This window comes from Elephas maximus, chromosome 17 (genome assembly GCF_024166365.1).
Source record: "Elephas maximus indicus isolate mEleMax1 chromosome 17, mEleMax1 primary haplotype, whole genome shotgun sequence".
Classification (NCBI taxonomy): Eukaryota; Metazoa; Chordata; class Mammalia; order Proboscidea; family Elephantidae; genus Elephas; species Elephas maximus.
In genome coordinates, this window is record NC_064835.1 from 26,134,995 (window position 1) to 26,146,924 (window position 11,930).

The window sequence follows — 11,930 nt, forward strand, 5'->3', positions numbered from 1 at the left end:
GTCCAGCAGCAGAACCCACCTACCTGTGTTCTATAGGGAACAGGGACGTGCTTTCCTCACAGACACTCAAGGGACAGTTGTCAGCCCCCTGCCTTGCTCAGAGTGTGATCCCATGCTGCAACCAGAAACCTGTGCCTATGTCAATCACACCTGCCCCTCTAAGACTGTAGGACAGAGCCTGTACCACACACTTGATGACCATCTACCTGGACACCTGAGCTGAATCCATACAAGAAAAGTGAATGGACTTCTAGGCCCATAGACCTGTAACACTTCTACCCATCTGGTGACAGGATGTTAGAGCTTCAAAGGCATAAATAATCAAGGTAGCTCACTCAAGCAGCCTATTCAGGTATATCAAAACAAATCAAAGTAAGAACCTAGGATATAGTAAATGTACATAAAATAAATAATAGAATAACTAATAGATGGCTCAGAGACAACAGTGAATATCAGTTCACATAAAGAGGCAAAACCACGATAGCTTCATCAAGCTCTCAAAACAAAGAATCAAGTAATCTTCTGGATGAAGATGTATTCCTGGAATTACCAGATGTACAATACAAAAGATTAATATACAGAACTCCTCAAGAGAACAGGAGGGAGATCAGGCAAAAAGCAGAACAAGCTAAGGAACACACAGCTAAAGCAGTTGAAGAAATTAAAAAGGTTATTCAAGAATATAATGAAAAATTTAATAAGCTGCAAGAATCCATAGAGAGACACCTAACAGAAATTCATAAGATTAACAATAAAATTGCAGAATTAGAAAACTCAATAGAAGGTCAGAGGAGCAGAATTGAGGAAGTGGAAGACAGAGTTCATGAAATTGAAGATGAAACTCTTGTCACCAATATATTTGAAGAAAAATCAGATAAAAGAATTGAAGAAAATGAAGAAACCCTAAAAATCATTTGAGACTCTATCAAAAGAAATAACCTATGAGTGGTTGGAGTACCAGAACAGGGAGGGAAATCAGAAAATACACACAGAATTGTTGATTTGTTGGCAGACAACTTCCCTAGTGTTGTGAAAGATGACAAGATATCTATCCGAGTTGCTTGTCAAACCCCACATAAGGTAGAATTCAAAAGAAAGTCACCAAGACATATTATAACCAAACTTGCCAAAACCAAAGATAAAGAGGAATTTTAAGAGCAGCTAAGAATAAATGAACGGAAACCCCTTGTGGTGTAGTGGTTAAGTCATACGGCTGCTAACCAAAGGTTTGGAAGTTCGAATCTGCCAGGCTCTCATTGGAAACTCTATGTGGCAGTTCTACTCTGTCCTATAGGGTAGCTATGAGTCAGAATCAACTTGATGGCACTGGGTTTGGTTTGATTTTGGTTTAGGGATAAATGAAAAGTCACCTACAAAGGAGAGTCAGTAAGAACAAGCCCAGACTACTAGGCAGAAACCATTCAGACAAAAAGACAATCGGATAACATATATAAAGCATGAAGGAAAACAACTGCCAACCAAATATCATAAACCCAAGAAAACTGTCTCTCAAATATGAAGGCAAAATTAGGACATTTCCAGATAAACAGATGTGTAGGGAATTCGGAAAACCAAATTAAAACTACAAGAAATACTAAAGGGAGTTCTCTGGTTAGAAAATCAATAATATCAGATATCACCTTAAGACTAGAATGCAGGACAGAGCAACCAGATATCAACCCAAGGAGGGGAAAAAAATAAATAATTCAAGACCTAAAAAAAAAAATTCAAAACAGGGAAACAGCAATGTCATTATGTAAAACATAACACTAAAACAATAATGCATAACTAAAAAATGTAGCCATAGATCTTTCATATGGAGAGGAAGTCAAGGCAATGTAAAGAAATAAAAGTTAGCTTTAAACTTAGAAAAATAGCAGTAAGTATTGAGGCAACCACAAAGGAGACTAACAACCCTACTCATCATAAATAAAATACAAGAAAAACATACTCAGCAAAAACAAAATCAACAACAACGAATAAGAGGAAAAGACAATTTATAAAGATAAACTACTCAGCACAAAAGATTAAATGGAAAAAAGAAAATCAACAACACACAAAAAAAGACATGAAAATGACAGCACTAAACTCATACCTATCCATAATTACACTGAATGTAAATGGGCTAAATGCACCAATAAAGAGACAGTGGCAGAACGGATTAAAAAAAAAAAAGAAAAGATCCATTTACATGCTGACTACAAGAGACACACCTTAGACTTAGAGACACAAACTAAAACTCAAAGGTTGGAAAAAGATATATCAAGCAAACATTAATCAAAAAAGAACAAAAGTGACAATATTAATTTATGACAAAATAGACTTTAAGGTTAAAGCCACCACAAAGGATAAGGAAGAAACTATACAGTGATTAAAGGGACAATATGCCAGGAGGATGTAACCATATTAAATATTTACACACTCAATGACAGGGCTTCAAGATACATAAATAAACTCTAACAACATTGAAAACTAGACAGCTCCACAATAATATTTGAAGATTTCAACACGCCATTTTCTGTGAGGGACAGGACATCCAGAAAGAAGCTCAATAAAGACACGGAAGATCTAAATGCCACAACCAACCAACTTGACCTCATAGACATATGCAGAACGCTTCACCCAACACCACTCAAGTATACTTTCTTTTCTAGTGCACATGTAACATTCTCTAGAACAGACCACATATTAGGTCATAAAGCAAGCCTTAACAGAATCCAAAACATTGAAATATTACAAAGCATCTTTTCCAACCATAAGCCCATAAAACTGGAAATCAGTAACAGAAAAAGCAGGGGAAAGAAACCAAACACATAGAAACTGAACAACATCCTGTTGAAAAATTACTCCGTTACAGAAGAAATTAAGGAAGAAATAAAGGAATTCATAGAACACAATGAGAATGAAAACACTTACTATCAGAACCTGTGGAATACAGGCAAAGCAGTGCTCAGAGGTCAATTTATGTCAATAAATGCACATATACAAAAAGAAGAAAGGGCCAAAATCAAAGAATCATCCCTACAACTTAAACAAATAGAAAGAGAGCAACACAAGAAAACCTCAGGCAACATAAGAAAGCAGATAATAAAAATTAGAGCAGAATTAAATGAAATAGAAAACAGAAAAACAATTGAAAGAGTTAACAAGACCAAAACCTAGTTCTTTGAAAAAGTTAACAAAATTGATAAACCATTGGCCAAACTGACAATAGAAAAACAGGGGAGGAAGCAAATAATCTGAACAAGAAATGAGATGGGCAATATCACAACAGAGCCAACGGAAATTAAAAGAATTATACCAGATTACTGTGCAAAATTAGACTGTAACAAATTTGAAAACCTAGAAGAAATGGATGAATTTCTAGAAACACACTACCTACCTAAACTAACAAAAACAGGTAGAACAAATAAATAAACCCAAAACAGGGATTGAAAACGTAATTTAGGGGCGGGACCAAGATGGCGGACTAGGCAGACGTTACCTCAGATCCCTCTTTCAACAAAGACACAGAAAAACAAGTGAATCAATCACATACATAACAATCTACGAACCCTGAACAACAAACACAGATTTAGAGATGGAGAACAAACTAATACGGGGAAGCAGCGATTGTTTTCGGAGCCTGAAGGCAGCGTACCAGTCAGGTACGGCACAAGCACAGAGAGCTGCTCAACGCCCCTGAACTAACACTGGGAGGGGGCCCAGCCGGTTCCATGGGCGGCGTGGGACGCAGCCGGTAGGAGAAGTCCCCGGGAGGCAGTGACTGGTCTTGGAGCGGGGAGAGCAGCGTCCCAGCCGGGACACTCGGTCACGGCACAAGCACAGGGAGCTGCTCCACTCACCTGAACTAACCCCGGAGGGTGCCCAGCTGGTTCGCAGAGGCAGCACGGTGACGCGGCTGGCGGGACGAGAAGTCCCCGGGAGACAGCGACTGATTTTGGAGTCGAGAGTGCACGGTCCCAGCAGGGGAGCCTTGACCCTGGGCGTGGGGCTGGAAGCGGAGGATCTGACCTTGACTTCAGCGGGCCAGACCCACCTGGGCAATCTCCACACAGCCAGCATACATAGGCGAAGTACCCCGCAGAAATCTCAGATATAATAGTCATTCCAAGCAAGACAAGCAACTCTGGATATATTCTGAGGTGCTACTCTCCTATCTCTCAGTTCCCTCCCCACCGTCCCCAGGCGGCTTCATTAACATCTGAATAGCCTGAGCCAGAGGGAGAACTCTGATAGGGATCTGGCTGCATTTTTTTTATTTAGCGGATTTTCTGGAAAAACTAGTTTCCCAGTAATGGCTCGGAGACAGCAATCCATATCAAACCACTTAAAGAAGCAGACCGTGACAGCTTCTCCAACCCCCCAAACAAAAGAATCAAAATCTTTCCCAAATGAAGATACAATCCTGGAATTATCAGATACAGAATATAAAAAACTAATTTACAGAATGCTTCAAGACATCACAAATGAAATAAGGCAAACTGCAGAAAAAGCCAAGGAACACACTGATAAAACTGTTGAAGAACTCAAAAAGATTATTCAAGAACATACTGGAAAAATTAATAAGTTGCAAGAATCCATAGAGAGACAGCATGTAGAAATCCAAAAGATTAACAATAAAATTACAGAATTAGACAACGCAATAGGAAGTCAGAGGAGCAGACTCGAGCAATTAGAATGCAGACTGGGACATCTGGAGGACCAGGGAATCAACACCAACATAGCTGAAAAAAAATCAGATAAAAGAATTTAAAAAAATGAAGAAACCCTAAGAATCATGTGGGACTCTATCAAGAAGGATAACCTGCGGGTGATTGGAGTCCCAGAGCAGGGAGGGGGGACAGAAAACACAGAGAAAATAGTTGAAGAACTCCTGACACAAAACTTCCCTGACATCATGAAAGAAGAAAGGATATCTATCCAACATGCTCATCGAACCCCATTTAAGATTGATCCAAAAAGAAAAACACCAAGACATATTATCATCAAACTCGCCAAAACCAAAGATAAACAGAAAATTTTAAAAGCAGCCAGGGAGAAAAGAAAGGTTTCCTTCAAGGGAGAATCAATAAGAATAAGTTCAGACTACTCAGCAGAAACCATGCAGGCAAGAAGGGAATGGGACGACATATACAGAACACTGAAGGAGAAAAACTGCCAGCCAAGGATCATATATCCAGCAAAACCCTCTCTGAAATATGAAGGCGAAATTAAGATATTTACAGACAAACACAAGTTTAGAGAATTTGCAAAAACCAAACCAAAGCTACAAGAAATACTAAAGGATATTGTTTGGTCAGAGAACCAATAATACCAGATATCAGCACAACACAAGGTCACAAAACAGAACGTCCTGATATCAACTCAAATAGGGAAATCACAAAAACAAACAAATTAAGATTAATTAAAAAAAAAAATGCACATAACACAGAATCATGGAAGTCAATAGGTAAAAGATCAAAATAATCAAAAAAGAGGGACTAAATACAGGAAGCATTGAATTGCCGTATGGAGAGTGATACAAGGCGATAGAGAACAATACAAGTTAGGTTTTTACTTAGAAAAATAGGGGTAAATAATAAGGTAACCACAAAAAGGTATAACAACTCTATAACTCAAGATAAAAACCAAGAAAAACGTAACGACTCAACTAACATAAAGTCAAGCACTATGAAAATGAGGATCTCACAATTTACTAAGAAAAACGCCTCAGCACAAAAAAGTATGTGGAAAAATGAAATTGTCAACAACACGCATAAAAAGGCATCAAAATGACAGCACTAAAAACTTATTTATCTATAATTACCCTGAATGTAAATGGACTAAATGCACCAATAAAGAGACAGAGAGTCACAGACTGGATAAAGAAACACGATCCATCTATATGCTGCCTACAAGAGACACACCTTAGACTTAGAGACACAAACAAACTAAAACTCAAAGGATGGAAAAAAGTATATCAAGCAAACAATAAGCAAAAAAGAAGAGGAGTAGCAATATTAATTTCTGACAAAATAGACTTTAGACTTAAATCCACCACAAAGGATAAAGAAGGACACTATATAATGATAAAAGGGACAATTGATCAGGAAGACATAACCATATTAAATATTTATGCACCCAATGACAGGGCTGCAAGATACATAAATCAAATTTTAACAGAATTGAAAAGCGAGATAGATACCTCCACAATTATAGTAGGACACTTCAACACACCACTTTCGGAGAAGGACAGGACATCCAGTAAGAAGCTCAACAGAGACACGGAAGATCTAATTACAACAATCAACCAACTTGACCTCATTGACTTATACAGAACTCTCCACCCAACTGCTGCAAAATATACTTTTTTTTCTAGCGCACATGGAACATTCTCTAGAATAGACCACATATTAGGTCATAAAACAAACCTTTGCAGAGTCCAAAATATCGAAATATTACAAAGTATCTTCTCAGACCACAAGGCAATAAAACTAGAGATCAATAACAGAAAAACTAGGGAAAAGAAATCAAATACTTGGAAAATGAACAATACCCTCCTGAAAAAAGACTGGGTTATAGAAGACATCAAGGAGGGAATAAGGAAATTCATAGAAAGCAACGAGAATGAAAATACTTCCTATCAAAACCCCTGGGACACAGCAAAAGCAGTGCTCAGAGGCCAATTTATATCAATAAATGCACACATACAAAAAGAAGAAAGAGCCAAAATCAGAGAACTGTCCCTACAACTTGAACAAATAGAAACTGAGCAACAAAAGAACCCATCAGGCACCAGAAGAAAACAAATAATAAAAATTAGAGCTGAACTAAATGAATTAGAGAACAGAAAAACAATTGAAAGAATTAACAAAGCCAAAAGCTGGTTCTTTGAAAAAATTAACAAAATTGATAAACCATTGGCTAGACTGACTAAAGAAATACAGGAAAGGAAACAAATAACCCGAATAAGAAACGAGAAGGACCACATCACAACAGAACCAAATGAAATTAAAAGAATCATTTCAGATTATTATGAAAAATTGTACTCTAACAAATTTGAAAACCTAGAAGAAATGGATGAATTCCTGGAAAAACACTACCTACCTAAACTAACACATTCAGAAGTAGAACAACTAAATAGACCCATAACAAAAAAAGAGATTGAAACAGTAATCAAAAAACTCCCAACAAAAAAAAGCCCTGGCCCGGACGGCTTCACTGCAGAGTTCTACCAAACTTTCAGAGAAGAGTTAACACCACTACTACTGAAGGTGTTTCAAAGCATAGAAAAAGACGGAATACTACCCAACTCATTCTATGAAGCCACCATCTCCCTGATACCAAAACCAGGTAAAGACATTACAAAAAAAGAAAATTACAGACCTATATCCCTCATGAACATAGATGCAAAAATCCTCAACAAAATTCTAGCCAATAGAATCCAACAACACATCAAAAAAATAATTCACCCTGATCAAGTGGGATTTATACCAGGTATGCAAGGCTGGTTTAATATCAGAAAAACCATTAATGTAATCCATCACATAAATAAAACAAAAGATAAAAACCACATGATCTTATCAATTGATGCAGAAAAGGCATTTGACAAAGTCCAACACCCATTCATGATAAAAACTCTTACCAAAATAGGAATTGAAGGAAAATTCCTCAACATAATAAAGGGCATCTATGCAAAGCCAACAGCCAATATCACTCTAAATGGAGAGAACCTGAAAGCATTTCCCTTGAGAACGGGAACCAGACAAGGATGCCCTTTATCACCGCTCTTATTCAACATCGTGCTAGAAGTCCTAGCCAGGGCAATTAGGCTAGACAAAGAAATAAAAGGTATCCGGATTGGCAAGGAAGAAGTAAAGTTATCACTATTTGCAGATGACATGATTATATACACAGAAAACCCTAAGGAATCCTGCAGAAAACTACTGAAACTAATAGAAGAGTTTGGTAGAGTCTCAGGTTATAAAATAAACATACAAAAATCACTTGGATTCCTCTACATCAACAAAAAGAACACCAAAGAGGAAATCACCAAATCAATACCATTCACAGTAGCCCCCAAGAAGATAAGATACTTAGGAATAAATCTTACCAAGGATGTAAAAGACCTATACAAAGAAAACTACAAAGCTCTACTACAAGAAATTCAAAAGGACATACTTAAGTGGAAAAACATACCTTGCTCATGGATAGAAAGACTTAACATAGTAAAAATGTCTATTCTACCAAAAGCCATCTATACATATAACGCACTTCCGATCCAAATTCCAATGTCATATTTTAAGGGGATAGAGAAACAAATCACCAATTTCATATGGAAGGGAAAGAAGCCCCGGATAAGCAAAGCATTACTGAAAAAGAAGAAGAAAGTGGGAGGCCTCACCTTACCTGATTTCAGAAGCTATTGTACAGCCACAGTAGTCAAAACACCCTGGTACTGGTACAACAACAGGCACATAGACCAATGGAACAGAATTGAGAACCCAGATACAGATCCATCCACGTATGAGCAGCTGATATTTGACAAAGGACCAGAGTCAGTTAATTGGGGAAAAGATAGCCTTTTTAACAAATGGTGCTGGCATAACTGGATATCCATTTGCAAAAAAATGAAACAGGACCCATACCTTACACCATGCACAAAAACTAACTCCAAGTGGATGAAAGACCTAAACATAAAGACTAAAACGATAAAGATCATGGAAGAAAAAATAGGGACAACCCTAGGAGCCCAAATACAAGGCATAAACAGAATACAAAACATTACCAAAAATGATGAGGAGAAACCAGATAACTGGGAGCTCCTAAAAATCAAACACCTATGCTCATCTAAAGACTTCTCCAAAAGAGTAAAAAGACCACCTACAGACTGGGAAAGAATTTTCAGCTATGACATCTCCGACCAGCACCTGATCTCTAAAATCTACATGATTCTGTCAAAACTCAACCACAAAAAGACAAACAACCCAATCAAGAAGTGGGCAAAGGATATGAACACACATTTCACTAAAGAAGATATTCAGGCAGCCAACAGATACATGAGAAAATGCTCTCGATCATTAGCCATTAGAGAAATGCAAATTAAAACTACGATGAGATTCCATCTCACTCCAACAAGGCTGGCATTAATCCAAAAAACACAAAATAATAAATGTTGGAGAGGCTGCGGAGAGATTGGAACTCTTATACACTGCTGGTGGGAATGTAAAATGGTACAAACACTTTGGAAATCTATCTGGCATTATCTTAAACAGTTAGAAATAGAACTACCATACAACCCAGAAATCCCACTCCTTGGAATATACGCTAGAGATACAAGAGCCTTCACACAAACAGATATATGCACACCCATGTTTATTGCAGCTCTGTTTACAATAGCAAAAAGTTGGAAGCAACCAAGGTGTCCATCAACGGATGAACGGGTAAATAAATTGTGGTATATTCACACAATGGAATACTATGCATCGATAAAGAACAGTGATGAATCAGTGAAACATTTCCTAACATGGAGGAACCTGGAAGGCATTATGCTGAGCGAAATCAGTCAGAGGCAAAAGGACAAATATTGTATAAGACCACTATTATAAGATCTTGAGTAATAGTAAACCTGAGAAGAACACATACTTTTGTGGTTACGAGGGGGGGAAGGGAGGGAGGGTGGGAGAGGGTTTTTTATTGATCAATCAGTAGATAAGAACTGCTTTAGGTGAAGGGAAATACAACACTCAATACATGGAAGGTCAGCTCAATTGGCCTGGACCAAAAGCAAAGAAGTTTCCGGGATAAACTGAACGCTTCAAAGGTCAGTGGAGGAAGGGCGGGGGTCTGGGGCACATGGTTTGTGGAGACTTCTAAGTCAATTGGCAAAATAATTCTATTATGAAATCATTCTGCATCCCACTTGGAAATGTGGTGTCTGGGGTCTTAAATGCTAACAAACGGCCATCTAAGATGCATCAATTGGTCTCAACCCACCTGGAGCAAAGGAAAATGAAGGACACCAAGGCCACACGACAACTAAGAGCCCAAGAGACAGAAAGGGCCACATGAACCAGAGACCTACATCATCCTGTGACCAGAAGAACTAGTTGGTGCCCGGCCACAATCGATGACTGCCCTGACAGGGAGCACAGCAGAGGACCCCTGAGGGAGCAGGAGATCAGTGGGATACAGACCCCGAATTCTCATAAAAAGACCAAACTTAATGGTCTGACTAAGACTAGAGGAATCCCGGCGGCCATGGTCCCCAGACCTTCTATTGGCACAGAACAGGAACCATCCCCAGAGACAACTCATCAGACATGAAAGGGACTGGTCAGTGGGTGGGAGAGAGACGCTGATGAAGAGTGAGCTAATTATATCAGGTGGACACTTGAGATCGTGTTGGCAACTCTTGTCTGGAGGGGGGATGGGAGGATAGAGAGAGAGGGAAGCCGGCAAAATTGTCACGAAAGGAGAGACTGAAAGGGCTGACTCAAGAGGGGGAGAGCAAGTGGGAGAAGGGAGTAGGATGTATGTAAACTTATATGTGACAGACTGGATTTGTAAACGTTCACTTGAAGCTTAATAAAAGTTAATAAAAAAGAAAAAAAGAAAACCTAATTTATAAATTCCTGCTCCCCCCCCCCCCCAAAAAAAAATACTTGGCGGTGACAGCATCACTGGAGAGTTCTACAAGGCTTTCAGAGAAGGGTTAACACCACTACTTCTAAAGATGTTTCAGAGCACAGAAAAGCATGGAATACTCCCAGACACATTTTATGAAGCCAGTGTATCCCAGATACCAAAACCAGTTAAAGACACCAAAAGAAAGAAAGAAAGAAAGAAAATTATAGACCTATACCCCTCATGAACTTAGATGCAAATATCGTCAACAAAATTCTAGCCAAAAGAATTCAACAACATATCAAAAAAAAAAAAAAATGTTCACAATGACCTAGTGGGATTCATACCAGGTATGTAGGAACGGTTCAACACAGAAAAACAATCAATGTACTCCATCATATAAATAAAACAAAAGACAAAAACCACAGGATCTTATCAACTGATACAGAAAAGACATTTGACAAAGCCCAACACAACACCCATTCATGACAAAAACTCTCAGCAAAATACGAATAGAAGGAAAATTCCTCAACATGATAAAGGGCATTTACATTAAGGCAATAGCCGAAATCATCCTAAATGGAAAGAGTATATGCTCAGGCACTTCACCAAAGAAGACATTCAGGCAGCTAACTGATACATGAGAAAATGCTCACAATCATTAGGAAAATACAAATTAAAACTGCCCTGAGTTACCATCTCACTCCAACAAGCCTGGCATCAATCCAAAAAACACAAAATAATCAATGTTGGAGAGGGTGAAGAGAGACAAGAACATTTATACAATGCTGGTGGGAATGTAAAATAGTGCAACCATTTTGGAAACCGATTTGGCGCTCCCTTAAAAAGCTAGAAATACAGCTACCATATGATCCAGCAATCCCACTCCTTCAAATACATCCTAGAGAAATAACAACTTTACAACTTTACATGAACAGATATATGCACACCCATGTTCATTGCAGTACAGTTTACAATAGCAAAAAGATGGAAGCAACCAAGGTGCCCATCAACAGATGAGTGGATAAATAAATTATGATATATAGTCACACAATGGAATACTAGGCATCGATAAAGAACAATGATGAATCCGTGAAACATTTCATAACATAGAGGAATCTGGAAGGCATTATGCAAGTGAAATTAATCAGTTGCAAAAGGACAAATATTGTATGAGACCACTATTACAAGTACTCAAGAAATAGTTTACATACAGAAGAAAATATTCTTTGATGATTGCGAGGGTGGGGAGGGAGGGAGGGAGGGAGCAGGATATTCACTAATTAGATAGCAGACAAGAACTATTTTAGGTGAAGGGAAAG